This window comes from Paralichthys olivaceus, chromosome 9 (assembly GCF_024713975.1).
Source record: "Paralichthys olivaceus isolate ysfri-2021 chromosome 9, ASM2471397v2, whole genome shotgun sequence".
NCBI lineage: Eukaryota > Metazoa > Chordata > Actinopteri > Pleuronectiformes > Paralichthyidae > Paralichthys > Paralichthys olivaceus.
In genome coordinates this window covers 24,300,495-24,326,723 of record NC_091101.1, presented here as the reverse complement: position 1 = coordinate 24,326,723, position 26,229 = coordinate 24,300,495, and the positions used below count along the sequence as shown (strand labels likewise).

At 44.1% G+C, this 26,229-nt stretch overlaps 1 long non-coding RNA gene across 3 annotated transcripts; it reads left to right on the top strand.

The window, feature by feature from the left end:
- The first annotated feature begins 352 nt into the window (after positions 1-352).
- LOC109642751 (uncharacterized) lies at positions 353-25,366 on the top strand. Of its 3 annotated transcripts, XR_011244133.1 has the most exons (4): positions 353-598; positions 1,019-1,224; positions 22,626-22,758; positions 23,126-25,366. It is a non-coding gene; the product is annotated as an uncharacterized lncRNA (long non-coding RNA). The 3 variants fall into 3 exon arrangements; XR_011244134.1 differs by lacking the exon at positions 22,626-22,758; XR_011244135.1 differs by lacking the exons at positions 22,626-22,758; positions 23,126-25,366 and adding an exon at positions 1,555-2,267.
- Positions 25,367-26,229: the final 863 nt, after the last annotated feature.

Below are 26,229 nucleotides of genomic sequence, written 5' to 3'. Positions count from 1 at the left end.
AAAGTTGACCCTGATTTATTTTTTGCATTAATAACAAAAAAAACATTATAATAATAAATGTTTATGTTTGCATTTCAATATATTCTACTACATTGCAATGAATATAACACGTCATGTACATATAACAGATAAATAATGTACTTCAGCACTTAAAATAAATACATAAATAAAAAAGTATTGGAATCGGGATCGAAGTAATAAAAATGTAAACTACTTAATTTTCGCCTAAAAAGCTCCATGAAAAGAATGATTGTAAAACTGTCTCCCTGCTCATTAAATATGATCGTGCACAAACTTAAAGAATAAAGTTCAGACTCCAAATCAAACAGCACTGACTTCCCCAAGTTATGTCCCGCCCCAGGAAACAGGAAACGCATCACATCCAGGAAGTGAGATCCATCTCACCTGTGACTGGCACCAAACATTTCGATCTGCTCACCAACGTGTTCCTGAAGCTTCTGAGACTCGAGTTGTTTCTGGTTCACAAAAGAAGTTGTTATATGTTGGTGTGAAGTTTACGAGCTTCTCTCTTTGGTCGAACATTCATTCAGCAGCAGTTTCACCTGATGGAGATTTTAAAACGTTCAACGAGCCTGAGGTGAGTTTCACTGATTGTTTGAAGGTTTTGACTGATGATCTCAGTGAAAGCAGCTCAACTCTAAAGGAATATTACTAAATACTGTGTATGTGTGGTTTATATTCTTACATCCACATTGTTTTGTTTCTTTATCTGTATTTATTCATTTCATTTATCGTCATGTAGGTGTTACGATGTACAAGGGATTTGGTGTTTGATGCAAATATATTAGAACAAATAGGAGGAAAAGATAAAGCAAATTAAGAAGCAAGTACCGAAACATAAAACCATATAATAACATAAAGTATTTAAAATAAAGTTCATGTAAAATGGGCTTAACAGATTTTTTTACACCCAAATAAAAACAAACAGAGCGATAAACTGTCATTTAACAAGAGCAATAAGAATAAAGTCCAGTTTCTGTCTGTCCGTGTTCTGCAGGTTCTGGGAGGGTGAGCCGGTTCACCTGAATCTCCACCTGCACCACAGTGAAAAACTCCCCTCGTCTCCATCTGCTCACCAGTCCACCCCTGGAACGCTTCTCTGGCCCCGTCGAGCTCTTGGCCTCGTCCCACCCGACTGAAGATCAGCCAGATAACGTTATCTCCCGACCAATCGGACGCCTGGATCCATACCTCATCCCTCAGGTAGGCTTTCCAACAGATGAGCTGGTTGAAAGAACCTCGCTTTTATTGTGAGCCAACCAATCGCAGCGCGGAGATGTGATCCAGGGCTGAGAATGGGGCCAGCCAGTGTTTTGTGGTGTTTGTTGAGGTAACGACGAGTGAGGGATAAAATGTCATTGTTGTTCAGTGTGGATTTACCTGCTGAGCGGAGTTCACTCTGCAGTGCGGAGGCTCAAACTCATGTTCTTTTAAATGAAGCTCGGGAAAGAAACGTCATTTTACTAAACTCTGAAGTTAAATAAGTCTTTTAACCAACATTTAAAATCCATTTCTTTGGATTTATTTCTTTAGAAAGAAACTCCAGTGTGAACCTTCGACAAAAAAACATTTTGGATTATCGAGAGAAAATGAATCATCTGAATTTTAGTCTTGAATCCATTTTCTATTTCTTAAATATGTTTATGTTATGATGTTTGCTTTCACGCTTGACTTCTGTAAATGCTTTGAGTAGTTCTGTTAATACTCGAGTTCTGTCATATCACATTTAATTCATTATTGTATTAAAACGGCTTAAATCTGGACATTTAACTCGTGGAAACCTGCTGAATCCCTGTGAAAGAGAATTTCTCCTAAAAAACAAAAGCATTCCCCTCCAGTGTATTGTACAGGAGTCAGATGTTTAACAAGAAGTTTCTTAAAAGACTAAAAAACATGATGCACTTTAAGAAAGTGAACATTTCACTCTTCACTCTTTGCAGTACATGTTTGAGTCTGTGCAGGAAACACCTCATCCCCTGATGTGTTTTATCTTCACACTTGTAGAAACACTTTCCTCTGCTTCTCTGAACTTTCTCTCACTCCTTCTATTGTCCGTCCTGGTGCGGCCGCTCCATCTGGCACCCACGCAGCTTATCACACATCATAAAAGATATTTGCTAATATTATGTGACCCAGGTCGAGCCTTGCGAAACACTCAACCCTGCAGTTTGCTGTTAAATATTGGACTCTACCCCATCCCTCCCCCTTAATCCACCACATCTCCCTCCCTCGCCGTCCTCTCTTCCTCTGCGTCCGGCCGGGCCCAAACAGATGCCCTGTGTTTGCTTCCCCTCGGGTCTTTCCTGATTGTGCCGGTCGTCTCTAATCTAGCCGTTAGACAGCAACCAAATTCACGAGAAAACCCATTTGACACACATGCTTCCACTTTTCTGTTTGTCGCCGCCCCCTCCCCTCGCCCCTCCACTCCGATGCCGGCTTAATTCGAACTATTTCACCTTCATTAGGCTGCATTTCAAGCTGCGGGGGCACAGGTAATGCAAAGCATTTCCCCCTTCAAATTGTAGGCCTGAGCGTTGGTTGCTAGGAAGTGGAAGAGCCTCAATTGCAGCCATTTCCTCGCCAGTGTACTGAGAGGTCCTATTACAGCGTTTAGGTCGAGGCAATTGGTGTCATTACAGGCAGCCAACTTCCCTCCACCAGAGTAATGAATTAGCCCGAGCTATTTAGGTTGTATGATTGCAGTTGCCAGGGGAGATGAGTATGAAGTGGGAGGATAATTATGGTATGTATCCCTGAGCGGATGTGTGCCGGTGTGGGCCAGCCACGGGGGCGGTTTCCACACTTGTGTAATGGCTTAATGTAGCTGCTGACAGGCAGCGGGGCAACATGGAAAGGTGCTACTGTGCTCTGCTTGTGGGCTGTGACTGACGGGCCGAACCACGCCAGCCCGCCTTAACCCCCGCGGCTCATTTACTTCAGACGACGCGGTCGGACGTCCAAATAGTCGGTTTATGCTCCGATCGGGTCACGAGGGACGAATGAAGCTGATTGAATATAATTGTTTGCAGATATTTGTTTGCTGAGAGCGTAACGTTATATTTTCATTTGACTCTAACTTGTGCTCAAACTTCATTAGGAGCGCCGGTTGTTTACAAGCAGGTAAGGAAACCATTAACTCTTGGAACGCTGATAAATCAGCCCCGACAATAAAACAATAGTGAACTTTGATTGCGTGGCCCATTCATAAAAAAGCACTGATGTGCTGTAAAGCTGTTTTCAGACATGAGCTGCAGAGAATGTCCGCACGACAGAATCTGGACTTTCTACAGAGTTTGACTTTCACATAACGCAGCGGTAGAGCGTTCAGGTGAGGGCGGGGGGGGGGGGGGGGGTTGCAGCATGAAGGACGCAAGAAAAGATGGTTGGTCTGTATCACGTCTTCCTCAGCGTCCTCTCCGTGTACGGCTCCTCTCTGTCTTCCTCAGATATTTGCATCCTTTTTGTTTTTTTTCCAGTTCTGCTGCTACTCTACTCTGTTCAGACATTATCCAGAGGTTTGTATCTGGGGCTGGCACGAGGAACTCCAGAAAACCTCTGCAGCAACTGACTCAGACAATTTGTGTTCAGGAGATTGTCATCAGTGTGTGCGGTTGTCACATGCAGGAAGTTTTCACGTGATGCTCACAGAATGAAATAAACAAGCTTTGACTAACTTTTTAAAGAAAACCGAGGAGGCCAAAAGACAGGGTTTGCAGCCTGGAGCTGAATCGTGAGGGCCATGCGTGGCGGTGGTGGAGGGGGGATGTGGGGGTTTTCTCAATGGGAAGTCGAGCGCTGCAATAGGAACCCTGCCAAAAAAAGGGCTTCACCAAACAAAAGAGGCCGGTAGGAAATAATGCTGGTCGGGGCTTGTTGGGCCATCCACAGGCTCCTTTCCAAGCTGCTGTAACCAGCTATAAGTCTTTTTATGGGGACACCCTCGAACAGGGGGGCCCCCACTAAGGACAGGAACTTTTACATTTGTGCTTGAATGGGCCCGCTGCCAGGGGCCGAGTTCAAAGTGCACTCTCCAGTCATTCGATTTAACTACTTTATGTTTTTGATAGGCCAGCAGGAAAGCACAGGACCTGAAGTAATAGATTTTCATTCTTTGTTTTATTAGAATCCGGTCTGAACGGGACAAAACCTTGTAACACACACACACACACACACACAACCACACTCATGCACATTTAATTTCTGGCTCTCGACCGTTCCCTCTGCTTTTCCTCTCCGTCCTGTCGACCATATCTCACGTCAGTAAGAGCAGAAAAAGTGCAGCCTGATTATTTCTCAATACAAACACCATGTGTCTGCTGCATTCATACGTCCGTCACTGTCTCTTCCTGCAGCTGCTTTTCCCCTCAGTTTAATGAAATGGCAGCAGTTCCATGTGATGCAAGTGTGTCCAACTTTTATTTGTTCTCGGCAACTTGAAATACATTTCACTTGTTTTCTTTGGATTGTGAACTTTGCTATCGACAAGGTTTCTGTGCGCTCGGCTAATTCCACCTCCTTGGTTAGAGAGTGAGTTTGAAAAGTCCAAGTTTAACCACAGGAACCCTTTGAAACCAAACCTCTGCATATCACAAGCCCACCATGGTTTTTTATCAACAGATGAAAGTAATTAATTTCACTTTAAAACAGAGAAAAAAGAAAATGTTGCTGCTTCATGCTGTAGTTTTCTTCTGCTGAACGCACCATTTGCAAAGCAGTTGCATATCTTGCCAGTGATCTGCACAAAGCCAAACTTTCATCCTTATCTCTGCCGGTGAGCCACTGTTGGTGGGATCCTGCCAAATGGCACCATGGAGCAGGAGAGTCGGCACAACGCCACCTGGTGGTCGTGAACTGGTTCAAAGCTCTGGCACAGGCCTCAGATGTCACTGACGACTTCAGGCAAGAAAATGAGATGTTCAAAAGCAGTTGTGCGGGAAGAAAGAATCAATGTAACATGATGAGATGTCTTTTAAATTATCCTTCAAATCCACAGAGTTAACAAAACTGCAGTGCTTCAGACCCTCCGACAGATTAAACTCACGTAAAGAAATTATACATTTCTCACTCTGACTTTTGGTTAAAGATTTAAAGTTGCGAGCCCAAACTGAGATCACAGCCACAACGTTATTGAGGTTATTTTATCAGACTTAAGAAAGTTCTTGCTGCTGCACAGGAAATATCACACAGCTGTGTAAGAATATATGTTTCAGACACGCACTGCAGTCTGGACACTTTCCTGAAATCTTTTCGAAAGGTGTGTGTGTGTGTGAGACTGTAAAGTCAGTTGCTCCAGACGTTTTCTGGAACTTTTCCTGCCAGCCCCCGGGTAAAATGTCCATGTGAGAATACAGCAGGGAAATGTCTGGTGAATTGATATGACATGAGAATTTGTTGACATGATGATATTAAATAACATGTCTCACATGTGAAAACGACTTTTGTTCAAAGTATTTCTGGAAAAACTTGCCTCTGTTGCGTTTTTCTTATTTACTGGATGAACTGATTGACGGATACTTTACTGATCTCTGGGAAAATGTGGGCAGAAGTGTCAGAACAGTGCACGTCTCATACACGGTTTCTGATACGTCTTACTACATTCCTGAAAAGAAAGCGATTTGAACCAGAGCTGCTTCAAAAGGTTCCTGCAAATACTTTTGTTTTGATCTACGTGCTGCACCAGATGGGGTGAGTTTTTTTTTTTATTTCCACATTGGCGTATACAACGCGTACCAGTAACTTAAGCCACGCTGAGCATCAAATCACTGAGCTCTCCTGTGGTCGACAGCGTACTTGGAACAATTCGAGTGATCCTGACGCAGTAAGATCCGCCCGTCTGGTTCACCAACTGGAAGACAACAAACCTAATGACTCACGTGGAGCCCCGACTTTGTGTCTTGGTGAACGGCGGCCTGTGACGGATGGTGTGCTGCGAGGATGAAGTCATACTTCTCACAGCGCGTGTGAGAGAGTTTCACTTCCCACCTTTTGGAAAGAGAATGAGGGTTGCATGACAGCTTGATGGATGGTCTCTTTGTGCACACGCTGCTTTGCGGAAGAAGATGATTTCATGTGGTTGTGAGGCCGCACTGTTCCTGTTGCTCCAGAGCGCCGCAGCAATTAGCGCAGTCACCCATTACATTCGCTGTATGATAGGGCTGCAGTGTGTCTAAGTGGGCGTGTGCACGTGTTTGTGGATGTGAAACCTCACAGGACATCATTTTGAAACCACACTTGTAGCTTCGTGAGACGACTCCGACAAATATTTGCAGAGACGAGTGAATTACGCATTTGAGCTTTGCCAGTAAACGATCCAGAGCTGTGCAGAGCAAGACAAGAAAAACAGTATCCTATGAATGATTGGATTTCATTTTGCTGAATGGAATGAACTCCCATATAATCAATCACACCAGACGAGGATTTACTGCTCTTCAGCTCTTTCAAATCTAAACTGTGGGAGAATGAAAAATGTTGCGTCATGCGATTGTTACGAGGAGCAAACAACACCGACCTCGTACGGACGAGCTTCCCACCAAAACCACGAAGGGACCGTCCTCCTCAGTGAAACGTTTTTTCAACAACTTGCTGTCAAGTTGCAGAGTGAAGTTTGTGTATGTCTGTGAAAAGTCTTGAGTTAGTGTGTATGAGTGGAAATAAAGTGTCTGACTTGACTTGAGCACTCGTCTCCTCACGTCAGTGACGGTTTGTGTGGATCGTCTACGTGTGACCCAAAAGTTACGAGTGTACGTGCAGACGAATCAGTAGTTTTGTGTTTTGTTGTTCAGGCATGAAGACTTGTTGATATTTGGACGGATGGAGAAATAATTTACATAAAGAAAATCATCGAATCATTGTCAAATTGACCTCTATGCTTCCTCTATCTCTACTTCCTCTTCCTCCTCCTCTTCCTCCTGGGCCCTCGCACCACTCCGCCTCTCCTTTAGTTATTTGACACTGCAGGAGACGCCAGGCATTCAGGGCATTCTTTGTCCCCGGAGAAAGGAGGAGGGAGACAGGGGGGGGTGAGGCAGCGAGAGGGTGGGAGTGAGGGGGTGCTGGAGGGGAGACAATACAAGAGGTTCCACTCCGTTCGGCTTCAATAAGAGAGCCCCCCCCCCCCCCCCCCCCCCCAACACTTTCCATACACACACACTCGACCACCTCCGTCCTCACGGAAGGGGCGGAGCTGAGGGCAGCGAGGCTCTGTGGAGTCACAGGAAGAGGAAGGCGTTTTTATCCCATGTCAGAAGATGCTGCCATGTTGGTGTGATGCAAAATGTTTTCATAACCGATAGAAATACAAAACAAATATAAACATTTAAACCTAAGTTGCACAAACATAAGTTTTTTAAAAGTGAAATGAAAAGTCCCCGACCCAGTTCTCAAACTCTGATTCTTGAGTTCTCACTTGCAGCCCACGACAGATAACCTCCTGAAATGATCTGGAGTTCTTTGCACGTCTGAAAGCAGCTGAACTTTGTCTTGATGTATCTCAAGGTTAGAGTAAGAAGAAATAGAAAAGACAAATTGATCATTTTCAGTCATAGGTGTTCTAGCTCCTCAGGATTGTGCCACTTCCTTTCACAGAGGAAAGTCCCAGTAATGACACGGTGGCCATCTTGGCTATTTACACGGGTCTCAAGTCTGAGGTAATGTAATTTGTCTCTGCATATTAAAGTCCTCAGACTCGAGCCGAGCAGAGACCGATGAGGAAAAATGCAGGAGCCAGCTTCAGTCGCTGCTCCAACAGGACAACAAGCCAAAGTAGAATGTAAAAATAATCCAGCATAAAATAATTCCACCCCAAATGGTCTTTTAAAGACACGTTACAGGCGGTAATCATGAACGTAAGCGACGTCAGCCAACCTCAGCCTCAAGTGGGACGTCCAGCGTTACTTTGTGGTGTAAAAATTACAGTCGTGGCCGGAAACATGGAGTTACTTTTTTATCTGACCTGGATATTAACATTCTTCCACAAACCCTGAGCCTGTGTCTGAAAGAAATATCTCTGCTGTCACGGAAAAAACGTATTTAAATTTACAGCATCTGCAAAATGTTTGTATTGGAATGAAGAAAATAATTCTTATTAATGCATCCCCCCCCCCCTGATTGTACAATGCAGGTTTTAAACATGTGTCTGCTGTTGTCTGTGGTTTTCACCTGGTGATGCTGATGTTTGAAATCTGCACAGCACTGATTTATTTCTCTGCACACAAGCTCTTCTGTTGACCTCAGTGACCACACTCCACTTTTGTGGCTTGGATGATACGTGTGAAATTCCCTCTTCTGCTGTGAAGATCTCAAACAGAACCTGAGATTTTTCTTTTAAGTCTCTCATCAGTTCGGTGCATTGTTTTACCTTATGTTTTATTTTATTCATAGGCTATTCAACAAGTACGCTATAGTTCAAGTATGGTTAAATATTTGAGAAGAAAGGATGTTTGCTTTTTTATGAGAGCCAGATGCGATGATTGATACCATTCTCTTGTGTCTGTGTGTTTGGTATGGAGCTGCTGGAGTCAGGAGGTGATTAGCCTAGCTTAGCATCATGGCTACATCCACGATATCATAGCTGCTTTGAGACATTCGCTGAACTCTGGAGATTCTCAGCAGTTTCTACATGTGTGAATTAGCCACCGTATCTTCAACTGACAAAGTGCACTGAATGCACAAAAACTATCTCAGTAACTTTTTATTCGCCTGTTGCCAGAAGCTCACCCGCAATCACAAATGTCCTCTAGTTTTCTTTAGCCTCGTGTAAAGGTTGTGCAGCTTAAAACGGTTCAATCGAGACGTGTGGTTTTGTTTTTGGTGGCTGGTTCAAAATGTCAAAGGTTTTTCATTTCAGAGCAGCTTCGTATCGAGCTGCACCGGGCATCCAAATGTTGGTTAAAGATGTTTTTAATATGGTCGTATCGTCCTCTATGTTTACGTGTGTGTGTGTGTGTGTGTGTGAAAGCAGCAGAAAGACGGAGTCGGTCCCAGAGGCCTGTGGATAATAATAATGTTGCAGCAGGAGGATTGTGGTCTGCATTCTGGAACACTTTATTAGGGGGAAGTCTGCAATTACATATTTTCTGGGTAAACATTAACTAGCTCAGTTTCACAGGCCTTCACTACACCAGCGGCAGCTCGGACTGAAACATGCTTGACACAGCATTAAAGACACTTATCTCGCAGCTTTGATGCACATGTGAAACGGGCAGTGCCGCTCGGATCGGGCCGATAGTGTTAATGTTGTCTCACGTGTTAAACCCTCAGAGGAACGAGCGGTGATTTGTCCGTCAGGCCGCACGCACGAGGACTCCGCTAACGAGAGGAGACATATGGAGTGGTCTTGTGGGAGGATGTGGGTGTATATACTGTACACGCAGGAGGTTTAAGACAGTGGTCGTAAACTTAACGTAAACTTAATAAATTAACGTACAATATGTGACTTCGGCCTCTAGGGTTTTTTCAAAACGACTACAAAAGACGTAGTTTGATGATGTCAAGAAGCAGCGTGGCATCATGGGAGTTGTTGCCCTCACCACCATCATGACACTACCCCGAAAATGTCCCTGCTTTTACACGTATGATTCACTGTCACTAGAACAGTTACTGTTTTTAAGCGTGCAAACTTGTATTGTTACAGAACCGGATCATTTCCTCCGCCAGGGAGTCCGTCAGTTTGTTTGTTTGTCAGCATGATTATGCAAAAACTACTCAATGGATTTCCAAACATGGTGGAAAGATGAGACATGGGCCAAGGAACTCAATGTGTAATTTTCCTAAACAATGAGGTTACATCCACACTGCAACATTCAAAAAAACCGCTGCAGGCCCTATTTTCTTTTAAAACCTGGGGCCTGTAGTTCTGTCTGGACAAGAACAACCGAAAACATTTGGCAACACTGACACATTCACTTCCTGATCGGTTCTTATCAGTCACGACTCGACTCGTGGTGAAGGCTAAACGTTGGCGCTCAGTTCAGTTCCACCTCATCGTTAAATCTCGTACTTCTCACCATTGCTGCTTCTTGTTGGTGCACAATCTGCTTCCTGCTAACACCGGCACGCACATGCTAATTGCACGTGAACGGTCACGTGACGTTTGTGTTCAGGAGGTTATTAGACGGTGCTAAAATACTCGTGTGCATGGAGTTAGCATGGCAGCGAAGCTAGCTCAGAGCACACGTCACAGTCTTGCATTCCCCTGCTGCAGAAAACCATGCAGTGTTTATCATAATCAATCCTGTATGGACCAACCACATCATCACCGTCCATTACAGAGACGCGGCAGGAAGGACGGAGAGAGGGAGCGGAGAAAGAAGGACAAGTCATAATAGCTTGCAAATGTTGCCTCTTTTTCTGTGTGTGCCCATCTGAGGGCAATTTCCCGAATGGGGCAGTTGTGATGGATCTCTGCCTTTCAGGTGCAATTATTTTAAGAGAGATTGAGCTGTTAAGCACTTGGAAAACATCACAGAGGCTTAACTTGGTGTTTATGCTTTCCGTTCTGTGTCGGGGGCTCAGAGGGGAGAGGGACTCCTTCAGCAGATCCTGATGTACAGAGCGTTAATATACTAGACCTGTTTATGACTCCACTGCAGATTCTAACCTGTGTATCTCAACAACACGCGGTCTGTGTGTTTTAAAGCAGCTTCAGAATGTTTGGGGTACAAGTTTCACATAAGCAACATTATGAATAAATACAAAATAAAACTTTTACGTGGCATATTTCTCTAAATAATATTCAGGATGAAAGAAATCCTCCTCAACAGGAAACTTGTTGTGCTGAACACCAGTGAGTGAATGCTCTGTCCGGAGAAAGTTCTGGTTTCCAACATTTTGTTTATCGCCATCAGTTTGGCAGCAATGAACTTAGCTTCTTGAGAAGTGCAATGAAAATAAAATTATCACCGTTTCCAACAGTCACCTCTCACAAAATCGGAGTTTGGATGTAGATGAACTTTCTGAAGCCGCTGATCTGACATTCACTCCACGTCACTCTGGAGAGAATGGAACCAAAGCTTCTCTTGCTAACTCATTTTTTGCTACGTGCTAACTACGTCGAGAACGTATGTTTGAACGATCTTGTTGCTGTGAACGCGTCCAACTCAGAAATCTCCTGCCACACTTGTCATCTATGAAAGACCATTTTAAAAACGATATCAATCCATCTTCCATGACTCAGTGACGCCCAAAAATCAATTTGATGTTTGACGATGTCCCATCCACTTGCATGGAGGAGGCGTGGTTCATGATCTATCCTGCAGCCAGTCACCAGGGGGCGATCGAGACGCTTTCTTTTCACTTTTGTCGTCCATCTTTATTTTTGGTCTTGAAGCGGTCCAGCCACAGAACAGCAGCCATGTTGTTGGTAAAACTTTGTTGCCTTGCTCTTAGGCACTAAAGCAGAGTTGCTGCTCGGTGTCTCTGGGGAATGAATCCTGGATTTTCAGATGATGATTGGTCTCTGATCAATAAACAATATCTACCTGACGTAATAATAAAAGTTGATGGACTGAAAAGCTGCAGGAGCCTGTTTGGTTGAGGTTCCGCCCAAAGCTTTGTGTCTGAGAGTTTTCGCCTCCAGGAGGAAGGAGAACAAAGAAGTTGTGATCCTTGATGGAGCTAAATTTAGGTTGAGGATTGTTTATCAAGCTATTTCTATCGTGGGTGGAGATTTTAAGTAGTTCAGATATTGTCAGCCCAACTGTTCATCAAGTCAATTAGTCATTAGGTATAAAAATGCTTTTGTTTTATTGTGAAAACTCCGCCTGTTCATTGTCTCACAGTTTGTGGCAAACTCCACCCATCTGGCACCGGAGGAGGATAAAACAAGGCAATTAAAAAAAAGTTTGTGCAAATGCTCTGAAACAGGTCGGAGCAGTGCAGCACAAAGAGCTCACTGACAAGTGGTGGGAAGCAACATCACATCTGGATCATTGTTTCTGAAGCGGGGTCATGTTCACTCTGCAGGGACGGAGCTCGATGGGCAACCTGCGAGCAGTGGCGGAGGAAATACTCACACGTTTTACTGAAGTGAAAGTACAAATGAACTTTTCCACGTCAGTAAAAGTCAAAGTACTTGATATATTTCCCCAATGCAACGGTCAACTACATCATAATGGTTGTCTTCAGGAGGCGGAGTCTAGTGTTACCTGCCCGCTCTGATTGGAGCAATTCCCAACTCGTTATTCATCACTTTGAAAAATATATATTTACAAAAACAATGTAAACATGTAAAGTAGTACTTTGTAAAAAAGTAGTGGAGTAGAAAGTACAGATATTTGCCAGTGCAGTAAAAGTGAAAAGTAGAATCTATTTAAGTAAAGTACAGATACATGATGGAGTTAAGTGCGTTAACTAAGTAAATGTACTTTGTTACATCCCACCACTGACTGCAAGCTGCAGAGTTATGAAGTGTGAGTGATGCAGAAGTGCTGCAAAACAGTCTGTGAGTGCATCTGAAGTTTCATCGTGCTAAATTAGATCACAAGAACAAAATGACATGATGTAAAAGCGTTTGAAACGATAGATCAACTTTCCTCACAGAGAAATTGTTAAAGTATGATCAGTGTGTGTGTGTACATGCCTGTGAACGTGTCTCATTTCAAAAACTATACAGAAATAATATGGAAATGTTTTGAAAATCAGTCTCTTAAAAAACAAACCTGAGGTTTCAGTCTATTTAAAAATGTGCACACGTGAATCTGAATGTAATCTTTAATATTTCAGTGCCTGTCATGTCTGGATGTGTGCACACATGCCTGTGTCTCTTTGTCCTTCCACAGAGGCCTCGTCTGCCTCGACTGGAAACATCATTCCTCCTCTTTCACCCTGGACAATGAGAAAAGCGAGGCTAAGAATTTCTGTTCATCCTTTGTCGTGCTGTATTAATGTTACTTCCAGCCACCTGAGCCCATCGCACTTGATCAAGGCCCATCTATACACACAAGTCAAAATCATTCCATTAATAAGTCACCTCCGTGGTATTTAAGCAAAGCTCTGGGTTTAAGGCTTCCTCTCTGCTCTGTGGAATTCGCCCAGCCTTTTCGGAGCTACCTTTGTGTGACTTATGTGCCTCCGGTGGATTAGGAGAACTCAAAAGCCATTTAAATCACAATCCTCTGCGTTCCAAAGCAACGCTGGAAGGACAATGTAGTGTACTGAGAAAAAAAAAAAAAGGGCCCAACAAGTACGAGGCTGATAGTTATAAAGCAGCCATATTCCAAAGAAGGGCCCATGAATAAAAGTGCAAACCCCTCTATTAGGGGGATGTGCCTGAACTTGAGCTGAAAGGAATGTTTTGGATTCACAAGGATCCTGTGTGTGAGACTTTGTGTGTGTGTGTGAGTATGTGGTTATATGTGACTATGAGCGTTAAGCACATTCGTACCTGTGTGTGTGTGTTTCTGCGTTAAAGCTCCTGCATGAATAGATGAATTGACCTCAGGTTAACATGTTTCATTTACACGCAGAAAACGTTTGAGAAAGATCGCCTCTGTGTCCAAAACATGTTTTAAAAGTCGAGCATATACGTTCAGCCGGCTTCAACCCCAACCTCATCACAGGCTTGTGTTTGTGTGTCGCATGTGTGGTCAGAAAAAGCAGAGGCCGCGCTTCCTTTCTAAAAAATAAAAAAATGAAATGCCGGGAAAAGGGACATAAATCTCTCCTGACTCCCGTTGGGACGTCACGGAAAACGACGACCTTAAAGGCAGGCGAGCTCGCAGCTCAGGGGAGGAACGCAAACATCAATTGAGGAATCTGAGGAGAAGGAACGTGTTCTGGGTCTTGTCGGATGCTTAAAACCAGGCCAGGAAGTGTGTGTGTATGCTTGGCTTTTCTGTGTGTGTGTGTGTGTGTTTCTTTGTGTGGATGCACGCTGAGAGTTTCTGTGTTTGTGTGTGTGTGGACTCTGAAAATGCCTTCCCAGGCTCCCCTCCTCTGGGGTGGAAACGGGGCAATAAATAGCAGGGTATCTCCTGGTGGCGGTCCAGCAACCGAGGCCCTGGCAAGGAAGTGACTCATTTCAGTGGAGAGAAAAGGCGAGGGAGGGGGGGATAAGAGGATTTTTGTGTCTCTTATTATCAGTGAGCCAAGGCAAACCACACTGGCAGGCCATCGATGGGGAGAGGAGGAGGAGGAGGAGGAGGAGGTGGGGAGGAAGTGGGAGGAGGACAATGGGGGAGGCCCTGCCAGTCTGATCGGGCCTCAGCTGCCGGTGTTTGGGTCATTTTAGGAGCTGACATCTGACCTCCCAGCCCAGGAGCATGCTGGGAGAGTTTGTTTGCAAACACCTGAGCCTTAAAAACTCACCCTGCCCAATTTGGGTGCAAAAAGTCTTTGCTCCAGGAAAGTGTCCGTCAGTTTCTTTTAGGTTTTAAGTTTTCACCTGGAAAAAAAAATCTCTAACTGAGCTCCCCCTGTATTCCAAGCCAAAGTGTTTCAGGTAGGTAAGTAAAACACCTGAGGAGACAGGGAGGGCTATTTTATGTGTTTGCGGCCATGCATGTGTGCATATGTGTGGAGGGAGCTGCACGAGGGGCACAAACCTGGGCTCCAGCTAATGTCAGCCAAAGATTTCTAAATTTACCTCACTTTACATTTTGACTGAACACAAAATGACTCGGCCATCGTTCCCGAAAGATGAAGTGTTGCTCTGCCCGACACCCAAATTCTGCAGACGGCGGATGTGACTTGTTCTGTAAAGTGCTTTGAGTGGTCGTTAAGAGCTTTGTACACAGGTTCGGTTACAGATGCAGAAACATCCACGAGTGCGGAGAAGCAAAGAGGAAGAGAACTTTTTTAAAAGAAGAGAGAGACTCCTGCACATTTTCTGTCTAATGCATTAATCTGCCTGTTTTATCCAAAGCAGCAGCAGAGTGAGCCTCTTGTTCTCATTATCAACATCATACATCCGGTCTTGAGGAGGAGGAGGAGGAGGGGGGGGCTTTCAACTGTATAATCACAAGCCACACAATGAAAAGCCACCACTGTTAAGCAATGAACGCCAACCTCCACTCCGGCCCATCTGAGTTCCCAGGTGGGTGTGCAATATGGCAGACCTTTGTTCCGTGTGTGGAAAAGCACACACTGTCAACACGGGAGAGAAAAGCTAATATTTACCACGTATGGCCTCGGCTTTAATATTAGCTGGAGGCGCTAGTGGAGGGAGAACAGAGGTCTCACTCTGGTCTCACTTCCTACCCGAAAGCAATATCCAGAGATTTATTTTTTTACACCTTTACGGCTTCATTAGAACAGATAGAGTGGAAAGAATCAGACTGGAGGGGAAAGAAGGGAGGGTGGTAAATGTCACGAGCTGGTATCAGACCCACAGCGTTGTGCACACAGTGCATGCAACGGGAACTCCTGCCTCTGCATCCTCATCTGGCAAATACTGAGGGAAGTGTTTTATCACACGCATTTAAGTTTTTATCTTGACTAATGTTTTGTCTAAACAACTTCGTTTTACAAAATATCTCCGTCCAGACGAGAAAACAAAAAAGAGTGCAAACTCTCAAACATGCATGCCTGGCCAGTAGGGGGCGATGGAAAATAAAATAAAAAGTTCCATTTGAAAATATCCGTATTAGCGTGGACAGATTCATGTTTGTTACCAATTCCCCAACATTTATAATTTTTAGTTTTTACTTTTGTAATCATTTGAATTGAGTAGAAACATAATTTGGAATCATTATAAATGTCTTATAAATAATCTCCACGGTCTCTGATCCACACAATAACTCCCTCCGCTCCTGATCCGGTTGAGTTCCAAACAGGAAATGATCTCGGGGCCGTTCCTATCCTCTTGCCCCAGAGCGGCGGCGTGCACACTCAAGACGTGCTGGCCATGTCCCCCGTCTCAGGAAGGAGCTCCAGACGAGTTCTTGTTCCAAGCATTTCGGCTAAATACCGCATGAAATTGCCAGAAGATTTCAAATGAGTCGAGCTGTGGGGCTCTGGCACGGGACCCACATCAATATCCCACTCATGCCGGCGGCCAGGTGTTGAGGGGAAATTCTCAATTGAATATTGTATCCAGCTTTCTAGGAGCTGGGAGAGCTGTATCTTGTGTGGATACTCCTTTCTCCGCCTTCGCTATTCACCCCGTCTCCTCTCCTTCCGTCTTGTTTTTGGCATCCCTTTCGATCCGGCCCGAGCGCCGTCTGCTGCGGGCTCCTAACTTGCACACCTGCCACGGAGAAACAGCTGTGGTCCGGCACAACATCATTAGTGCAGCTGAAAGAGAAGGAAAGGCCTGCGCAGCCATCCCCTCCTCTGTTAACTCTCCCCTAGAGTTCAACCCTGGGGCATCTGTACAATGGAAAAACATTTTTACGATAAAGACGTGCAAAAGTTGCCCCCCCCCCCACTCCTCCCAGCCTCCTCTGTAACAAGATCATGACTAAACCTGTGGGAGAGCAGGGGTGCTGAAAGAAAATTTTATACCTCCAAGATAAATGTGTCCTTTCGGGGTGCTCACAGCCCCACAGCTGTACAGTGGACGGCTTTTATCCCCTTACAGCTAAGACGCCTCACAGCCATGACCGGGGGGTTTTGGTAAAGCATGAAAAATGAACTCTTTAAACAAGCTTCTGACCCTCGCATTCAAGAACACCTTAACCCTTTTAATACCAGACCTGGAATCTCTCATCAAGCTGGGTATTTACAAGCAGTCGAGAAACACGGGAGTGTATTACATATATTGCCGTAACCGATACGTCCTCAGTGCGTGTGGAGGACAAGGGGAGAGGAAGTGCTACCATTGATTTGTAAAGATACTGGAGTACAGGCCTCTCTTAACAGCCTCTGTTCTTCCAGAAACAGAGGAGGGAGATTTGACCCCTGTGGGTACCAAGGGCTGCTCCGGAGAGCAGACGCCAAGCCGCAGACCCAAGACTCCACTGTAAAAAATGTCCACTGTAACTTTATGTTGTCTGACTCTAAAACTCAGATTTGTGAGAATTTCACTGCGGCTCATTTTAGTTGTAGAAACACACGTAGATGAACAACTTCTCTTCAGCACTTGGATGTGCAGTCACTGACTGTGTAGGTAGTTCCTCTTTTTTCATCGCCGTTCATGATGCAACCTGCAAAATGCTGCTTGTAAATTTTCTTCAGTATGTTTAGTAAACTAGGCCAACAGCACGGTGTGAAAGGTTCATATCAACGGTTCATAGCAGAGTTCCAGCAGAGGCGGGTGTGCTTCGAGGAAGCTGTGATCCATACGACATGCAGCAGGGCAAAAGTGTTTCAAACTAATTTATAGATCCACACTTGAATTAAAAGTAACTGATGATTTGAAATAAATAGGAAATGGTACAAACTTTGAGAAGTTCTATGCACAGTATATTTCACTGAGACCAAGATATTGCACAGCTTTTTTGCGCTAGGCCAGAGAAGAGTTGCTCGGAGAAATACATCGTGGAGTTTGCACGTGACTTTGTGGAAATGGGATTATTTTCCTTCTGTAACTTTTGCTTCATTTTAGTAGCTGGAGCGTCTTCATGGTAGTAGTAGATAGTATTTTGGTTGAGGAGTTGTCGATGTTCGATGTGAATACTCCGTCTTGAGTAGTAACTTGTGTTTTACTTGTTCTTGTGCAATGGTCGTAGTTTTGTGTGCGCTCAGACTTGTGACGATGACAGAACATCCACTGTTGTTTTCCACTTATGGAAATGGAAATTGCAAGATTACATCACCGAGCACATGTGATTCATGTTTCTGATGCAGATAAACAGCTTTGGCATCATTAACCAGACAAATCTACAAACAGTGAAGAGAACGTTTTAAAACATGGTTCATGTGCCATTCTTAATGTTTGACTACAGCCCAGATGTTTACGATAACCTCTGATTCAGAGGAGCCAATGGTACCGTACGGTTGTGATTCCAACTTTAAATTAGTTTTACAGTTTAACGATCACCACTCAAGGTTGATAAAAGTTATGGACGACTTTAAAATCATATTAAATGAAGTCTGGTCGCGTGACATGATTCAATTTCTTAACAGTGCAGCTTTATTTATTAACGTTATCAAATTTTTGGGAAAAAGTGATAACGAGGTCGATCGCTGCTTTTTTTTTCAAGGTGATGTCATTTGGCTGAAAAAAATACTTCTGGAAACCATTTCAGAAAAGTGAAGTCACCTCTCGTTCCTGTCGGCCTTCCTCTGAGAAGAAAGAAAGAAATCAATTTCAAGACTCAACACTGGATTAAATGACTTGTTTTAGAGGAATATTTTTTGCAGTGGATCCCTACCGGAGAAAATCAATCCGTCACCACGCGCACAGGAAGGAAGCCTGGGCTGGGGAGAGATACTGCTCTTAATGACATGTCTCTGTGTGCCTGGACCAGAGGGGGAAGTAACCGGATATTTAAACAGAGATAAGAGTGTGTGCCAAAGGGGCCGGGATTGGATATGAGTGAAACCCCATGGCAACCGGCCGGGGCTATCGGATATGGAAAGGTAAATAGTAATGCAGTCGTAGCATGTTTTAATGCTGTAAATTAAAAGCTCATGTAACATTCATGCGAGGGCTGATATATAGGTGTTTGGCTCCTGCCAAGTTTTCATTAGTGATTTCCTCCGTGCTTTTAGCAGCGCACTTGTTTTAAATCAAGATTTGGAACATGCATTCTGGCTCATCAGGATCTGTGAGCAGAAATCAGATACGCTGTATTTCCAAGCAAGAACATTCGCGGCCGTACGACGGTGGAGGAGATGGAAGTATCTTTTACCGAAGAAAGAAAGCAGATGAAGAAAGTGTGTGTTGGTACATGCAGGGGAAGAAGAAAAAGAAACTTGAAAGTTATATGTTTATCTAAGAAATATCTGCGGCGAGTAAAGTCTAACCCCTGTACTCTTACTTTTCTATACATCCACTGATATAATCTCCTACATTTCCCAGTGGTGTTGACGTCTCCCAGAGAGCCGGCCTCAACTTGTCGTATCCAGCTGTGGGTTATACAAGTGACTCACAGCTTAACCACAACCTGCCTTTTAGCTGGTGTGCACTCCGGTCTGTTGACGCTACCGTGGAAGGTGGCCTGGTTATCAATGCCTCTTATCTCCCTGTGTGACCAGTCACCGAAGTTACTGACACCAGAATCCGAGGCTGATGTCCACGAGGTTCAGGGTCACGAAGACATTTTTTGGCAATTGAACATCTGTGACGATGTGGTGACGTCTTACATTTGGCCCAAGTATTATTCTTATATACCATTGTTTATTCAGGGCAGATTGACATTCCTACAAGCTAGAGGGATATAAGGTATATGTTAACAACCGCAATGCTTATAATAAGTCAAATAAAACAAATTACTAGCAGGCATGTCTGGCGAGAACTGTATACAGCAATAAAAACAGTGAGATGACAAAAATAAAAGTGAAGTGAAAAAAAAATAACAATTGAGTTTGCCAAGAATGAAATACACCGACCATAAAAACAGTAACAGTCGACCAACATCGTCTCCAAGTTTAAAACTAATTTGCAAAAAGTGAAAACCTCGGAGTGATTCCAGTTCCCTTAGTCATCCATGTTAGCAAATGGGACGTGGACTAAACTACATCGTCAAAGTACACGTCAAATGGTTTCTGGCATTTTAGGGTTGTACGCTCATGTAAGATCACATGTTCAAATTTGGTTTTATAAACTTATTTAATATTATTTAAGGGTGAAACATCAAGATTAACAGCTGAGAACGACTCACGATTGGTCGAGCTTTTGTCTCAGCAGGACCTCGACACCGCGTCCTCTGTCGACTGCAAAGGTCGAAGCTAAATGAGGCCATCTTGTCTACAGAGGATTTCTGTAATCACAGCCTCATTGAGGCACGTTGATTAAAGTTTTAATGGCCTGATTTTGTTTTTGCAATCAACGGACATCTTGTCGCTCACCTGCATATTTTTTTTGGGGGGGAAATTGGTCGCTGAAGTGCAATGAATCCTGGGATAGTTTCAATAGTTGGGGATGGAAGGACTCTTATGTTGGGCACGTTTGGAGAAGCCGTCACGGTGGAACCACGTAGTTGAGCCGCTGTGATGAATCTGTCTTCAAATGCAGCCGCTGGTTGAGACACAGCTACAGTCCATGGTTCAGACAGTGGCCCTGACAGTTTTATTGTCGCCCAAGAGAGTAAGAAGAAATAAGAGGCCAAACTCAGGAACCAGCTCAAATAAGGCTGCAACACAAAGTTTAATATGTTTGAGTTTTTTTTCTAACTTTACAAAACAACAAACTTGCATCGATGTGATGTTTAAGTGGACGATGGAAAGAAGCAGTGCGGGTCTGGAAATTCCTGGAAGCAGAGACAATATAGTGAGTGGTTTTTCTGCTTTAGTACGTAACCTCATTGAAACTATTACCAAATAAAGCTTAGTTTATTTGGTTTCTTTCAATCACTCTCCCACACACTCATTCTCCTCTGCTTTTTGGCCTGTTTTAAAAATGTCAGCAACATAACTCATATTAATAGTTACCCAGCGAGCACCCAGTAAATCGTAGTCTGCTCCAGCCTCTGTGATGGATGAGAAAACTGAAGCGTGTAAACTGGATGACTAAGACTCTCCACTCTCATAACAATGATTGCCATTCAGTTGCCCTTGTGCAAGGCATTAAACCCCCTGGATGCTCTTAATGGCCAGAAGTCAGTCCTGTCATTGCTTTGGGAAATTCCCAGAAAGAGAATGTACTCGAAACAAGAGCGAATGTTTGAGTTGTTGAAAAGGGGGAAAACAGCAGTGTCATCTTTGCCATGATGATCCGCGTATCAGTCGACTGTGTTCAGGGTTTGGTCTGCACGTCCAGATCGGGTTCTCGCTCCGAGTTACGGCTCAAAAGACTCGTAACGTGAGCCGCCTGGTGTTTGCAGACACAAAAATACACTTTTTCTCTTTGTGGATTGGACCAGAAATCAGCTGGATCGATGATAATGCTCCCAGACCAGGCTGCCCACAGGAAATGATTTACTCTGTATTTGGCGCGTTTGATTTAGTTTCAGCGATTTGAATCGTTAGTCCGTCTGGAAAACTGTGAAATGAAGTCAAAAGCAATCGTGTCTGAACTCTGGAGAATCTCCTGAAATTATCCAGAGGGGCTGTATGTGAGAAAGCAAATGTTTCTCTGGAGTTTCTGTGACTGATGTCGGAGTGATGTGAGAATACAGCTGGAGATTCTCCAGAGGATTCACCTGCAGACAAGTGGCCATGTCGATGGATATAAAGGACGAAGAAGAGGAGACGTACACGTAGAAGACCCCAACGAAGATGCCGACTTGGAAAGACAACGAAATTTAAGAGATTTTCGTGAATGTGGACGACTGGAGATATTGATTTGCTGTGAACAGATACATGTGATGTCTGCAGCGGAATCATGGACCAGAATATTCCAGGAGAAGCTGAAGATCGTACAACAGGAAGCAGAGGTGGATGAGAGCGTTTTGAAACAACTGCTAAACCTACTTCTGAGCTAGTGTTAGGGTGGTGTCACTAACACACACACACACACACACATACTCACACACTCTGTCGAGCACCTCCAACTACTGGCAAGGCCACAGTCCTAACCTCCGCCGGCTTTGGGATCAGGTGATGCTCTGCAAAAGGATTAACGGCAACTGGATCCTTTTGGCACAGTCGCAGGAATTTTCATTACAATGATCTCGGGTGTGGTGCGCCAGGAATGCATCCTCAATAGGAAGGAGAACACCGAAGCGTAGTGCGAGGGAGTGGCGAGCCGAGGGGACAGCGGGAGTTTTGCTGGGGGGGTCACATTTCCTCCCAATCTGCCACCTTGTCATGTCTCTCTGCTCTTATGATGCTCACGTTATTTCTTTGAAGCATATCGCTTGATACCTTTCTTCTTACATCCTTCAGTGTTTATAACGGCACATGTGGATGTGCACGTTTTAAAGATTATAATGAGTCAAGTAAATTCGTATTTCAGTTTTAATTGTTAATCGTTGATCCTCAAGAGCAACTTGAGGGAGGATTTCTAGAGCCTTCAACTCTAGCAGGACTAATATGGGTGTTTGGGGCCTAATGCACAAATACAACCGAGGTTGAACAAAGAAATGGAACCTTTATTAAACATACAAAGCAACGCACGCTACCACGTGTGTGCAGGGCGCCGTTAGTTTGACTGTTTTACTTAATGCAACATCATGCTTCTACTTTAGGAGGATATATTTGGCTAATGTCGGCCTGTTACACTGCAGACATTCTGTTTACACTGTCAATTTGATTTCTATTTAGATTTTCATATGTCCTTGTGTTTATATTGCATGTTTACTTATTTATTACTTGTACCAATGCCTATTTTTCTTCGACGTGGTAGATGTCCCTGTTGTCGGACTAATGAACAAGAACTAAGAATTATCTTTGTTATACATAAACATTACATAACTGATTACATTTAATTTAAAATATATATATATTAAATTAAAGCTCCATCAGGAAGGTTCACACAGTTACGGAGCAAATGTTGTATTTGATGTAATTTTATATTTGTAGTTATTTGCTCGTCAACATTTTCACCCTGTGTCAACTGTTAAAAGCTGTAAATAAAAAGTGTTAGACACCTTCGTATTTAACACCTTTTAATTGTTTTACAGTTCCACAGTGACAGTTTGACAGTCTGCACAGGAGACATGTTTCTTCCTTATGTAAACACATGAGGCTCTTGGTGCAGTGAGGGAGACACATTCCTCCTCACTGAAGCTGTGGGACTCAGCTCCTCACCTGAGGGTATGTTGTACCCAAATCACAGGAAATAGCAATGTGTTGATTATTGAATTCTTTAAGTGGTGGGGAACTGACATTTTGACGTTAGTGTCTTCCTGCAGCGTGGCCTCGACTTGTTCCTGATAATTTGCTCACGCTGCACCTTGGATTTGTAAATCAGTGTTTTATCTAATCTCCACTTGAGTAATCAAACAGGTGTCTGGTGTTTAATCTGGCAACCGAACCTGCATTTAACAAGTTTTTCCACCGGGGTCCTCCTCCAGTGAAATTTCAATCTCTTTGTTTAGTAATGTAACGCTATCGTCGCTGTGTGCACTCACTGAGAACTGATGAACGGGCGACCATGGCTGAAAGGTCTTTCCGATTGCAGGTCACGATTTTGGCAGCAGTGGGAGCGAGGAGGAAAAAAAAAAACTCTCGGGGCAGGGCTCTGGAATTACCTCCACAATTGCAAAGTGAAAGCCCGTCTTAGAGGGGGGCAACAAAGAGCTCTCTGTCTGGGCAGCGCCTTTTGGCTCAGGAGAAATACTATCTGCTGCCATCCCCCCCACCACCCACCCACCCATCCTGCGTCTTGGGCTGATTACGACAGCAGGGCCGGGTGGGCAGAGCGCCGCGCCACTGCCACGTCCCACTGCTCCATTGACAATTGTTGCGGGTTGGCTTCTTCCATTTACATGACGAGGACGAGAAGGAACAAAACCAGAACAAAACTGTCCATGAATGAACCATGAACCTGTGACAGCCGATTACATCTGAGCCTGTGTCGGAGTCACGTCCTGCAACTACTAGAATCTGAATAAAGCTGCTTTCAGACCTGCACTGAACTCCAGACGGTTTACTGGAGGGGTTGTATGTGGGAACGTTCTGGAACTTTTCCTGCAGTGGAAGTTATTCATTACCAGACACCACCATCTCCTGCTACGTTCTACATATGTGAAAGACAAAGTCCGGAAAATGTCCGAAACCAAAGAACATTTTAATGATCACAACCGGATTTAAAATGTTATTTTAATGTGACGAGTCAATAAGAACACAAAGTAATATATACTGAGAGAAACTCTTAGCTATTTCGGAAATACTTCTTGTTCTACTTTACACCAACACCTATAAAACACTGATAAAGTAGTACAAAAACTTTTAATGGCTAAATCTCCAGGGACAAGGACATCACTGTCCGGCCCACACTGTCTGATCTGTGGGACGATTACTGGAAAATCACCACACACAGAGAAATGTGTTACCCAACAATTTGTTTAGATCTTGAAATGATTCTGGTTGACACTACTTTTCGGACAAAATCAAAGCAGAGGTTGTTAAACGGCCAGATTACACGCTCTGTGCCGGTAAGAGGTGCAACATACAGTATGACACTGGCCCCATTTAATCCAATTAGAAATCCTCAACCTCGCTTTCAAAGGCATAATGTGAAGAGAGGAGAAGGGAAGGTGCTCCTAATCGCTGTGGAATCTGCGAAGATCCAGCGAAAACATCTCCTCCTCCTCCTCCTCCTCCCCCAAAAGCTTTTCCTCTTTCCAAACATGCAGATGGCAACAGCTGTCTGTTGAGGAGCTTGAGAAATTGCAGCAACTGGAACAGCATTTTAATTTGTGCTATGTAAGGTGACGTCTGACGTGTTGTCCGGGACCTCTCAATGCGGTCCCTCTGTGGGATAAAAGATTTGGTGTTGAGGACGCACAAACTCTGGAGGCAAGTCCAGAAGTTTTGTCATTTCCAGACTGTTTGCATATTTTCAACTTCTCATTCAGAACCGATGAGGCTGGAGCAGGAAACATTGCTCAATAACCGTCCTCACAGCAACGGCACTAATATGATTTACACTCCTTCCATTCTTTCCATTAATTAGTTTTTCTTTTGGCACGCCTCATCTGTCTGTGCTGTTCTTCTAGGAAGCAGCTTACAACTGTACTCATGCTAGAAGTCAAATAACAAAAACATATTCTGCAAATCCTGTAGGTGACATGAATGCAGCTTTAGATTGTAAACATTGTGCTCCTGTAACCAGTCGCAACTTAAATCAACACCTTCAGTTTCACTTCAGTCTAGTAAAAGCAGATATTCAGTCTGATACAGCCTCAAGTTGTATTTGAAGGTTTTGAATTTGAGTACAAGAGATATTAGCTAAAAATCAAAAAATCCAATAAAAGCACGATATCATCTGTCGCTCTTTGACAGTAGGGGGCGAGATGTGTTTGCCCTTGTTATTAGTTTCTAATGCAGGGTGCACTGATGTACGCAGAAAAACTTGTGGGATCATATATCAGATGTTGGTCTTGTTTTCCGTAGCTGGTTTAGTTAATTTATATTATTAATAATACACGATATTGGGAGGGGGGGTTAGGAGGGGTGACCAAACTGCTCCCTCTTGTGGAGCCTCTGCTACTGACTCTTTTTCATTCCTCAAATATATTATGAGTTGGAATGAACACTTTCCGGAATAATAAAAAACGATTTGGGGTCTAATAACATTAACATCAGCTAATTCCACTTCATGAAAAACAAGCAATTGATTGTATTAATTCCATTAAGGGTGGGAAAGTTGTTCTTGGCCACTCCCCCTCCCCCCCCTCCTCCTCCTCTTTGTACTTGTGAGGAAAAAAGTTAGAAAAGCAGAAAACATCAAGAGCAGAGGACAGTTGAAGACGAGGAGGAGCAAGTGAGCAAACTTTACCACAACAACACAAGTCCTTAACCCCCCCCCCCCCCCTGAATCGCGTCCAAATCTTATACATTCGCTGAGCGGGGCCAACTTTCACAGCTGTCACACATTTTCAACAGATTCCACCAGCCCTCGATGAGGTTGGGGAGAAGACATTCCTGCGCCATTACACATTGGCTAAAAGGAATTACCGTTAACATCTGATATTGTGGAAGTGGGAAATTTGCCACCCCGACCTTGCCCAAAGCACTCCGGAACTCAGGGTCATGGATTTATTATCTCAGATGGCCCTCAGAGGTCACCGGGGGCCGTTTTTTCCCCCTTCGCTGTTCCGGCAAAAACCCCTGCAGCCCCAAGTGTGCTATTCATTAAGTACACTGTGCAGCTTTGTGTGTGGGGGGGGGGTTGGTTGGGATGGGATGGCTGGGGGGGGGGGGGGTGGACTTGCAGGGGTGGGAGACACATGTTACTGTTGCTCTACGGGTATTTGTCATCGGAACGGCATGTCTTGTCAGACCGAGAGGCCATTCCCAGCTGTTGGGCTGCAGCACCGTGATGTGGCCTGAGCCAATCCCCCCGGAGCAACCGTGGCCACATAAACAGGATGCCTCTGATGTACAGTTGCACAAGTGTGGGAGACAAATCCCAGTTCAACACAAACCTTTTTTTTTTTCTTTCGAGTTTCTTGTCCATCAGAAACATCTCAGCACAGAGTTTGTCCGACTAAACAAATCAGTCCAGCGCCAACATGATGTTCAAACACATCGGGCCTCCACAAGAAACTTTTGCCGGTT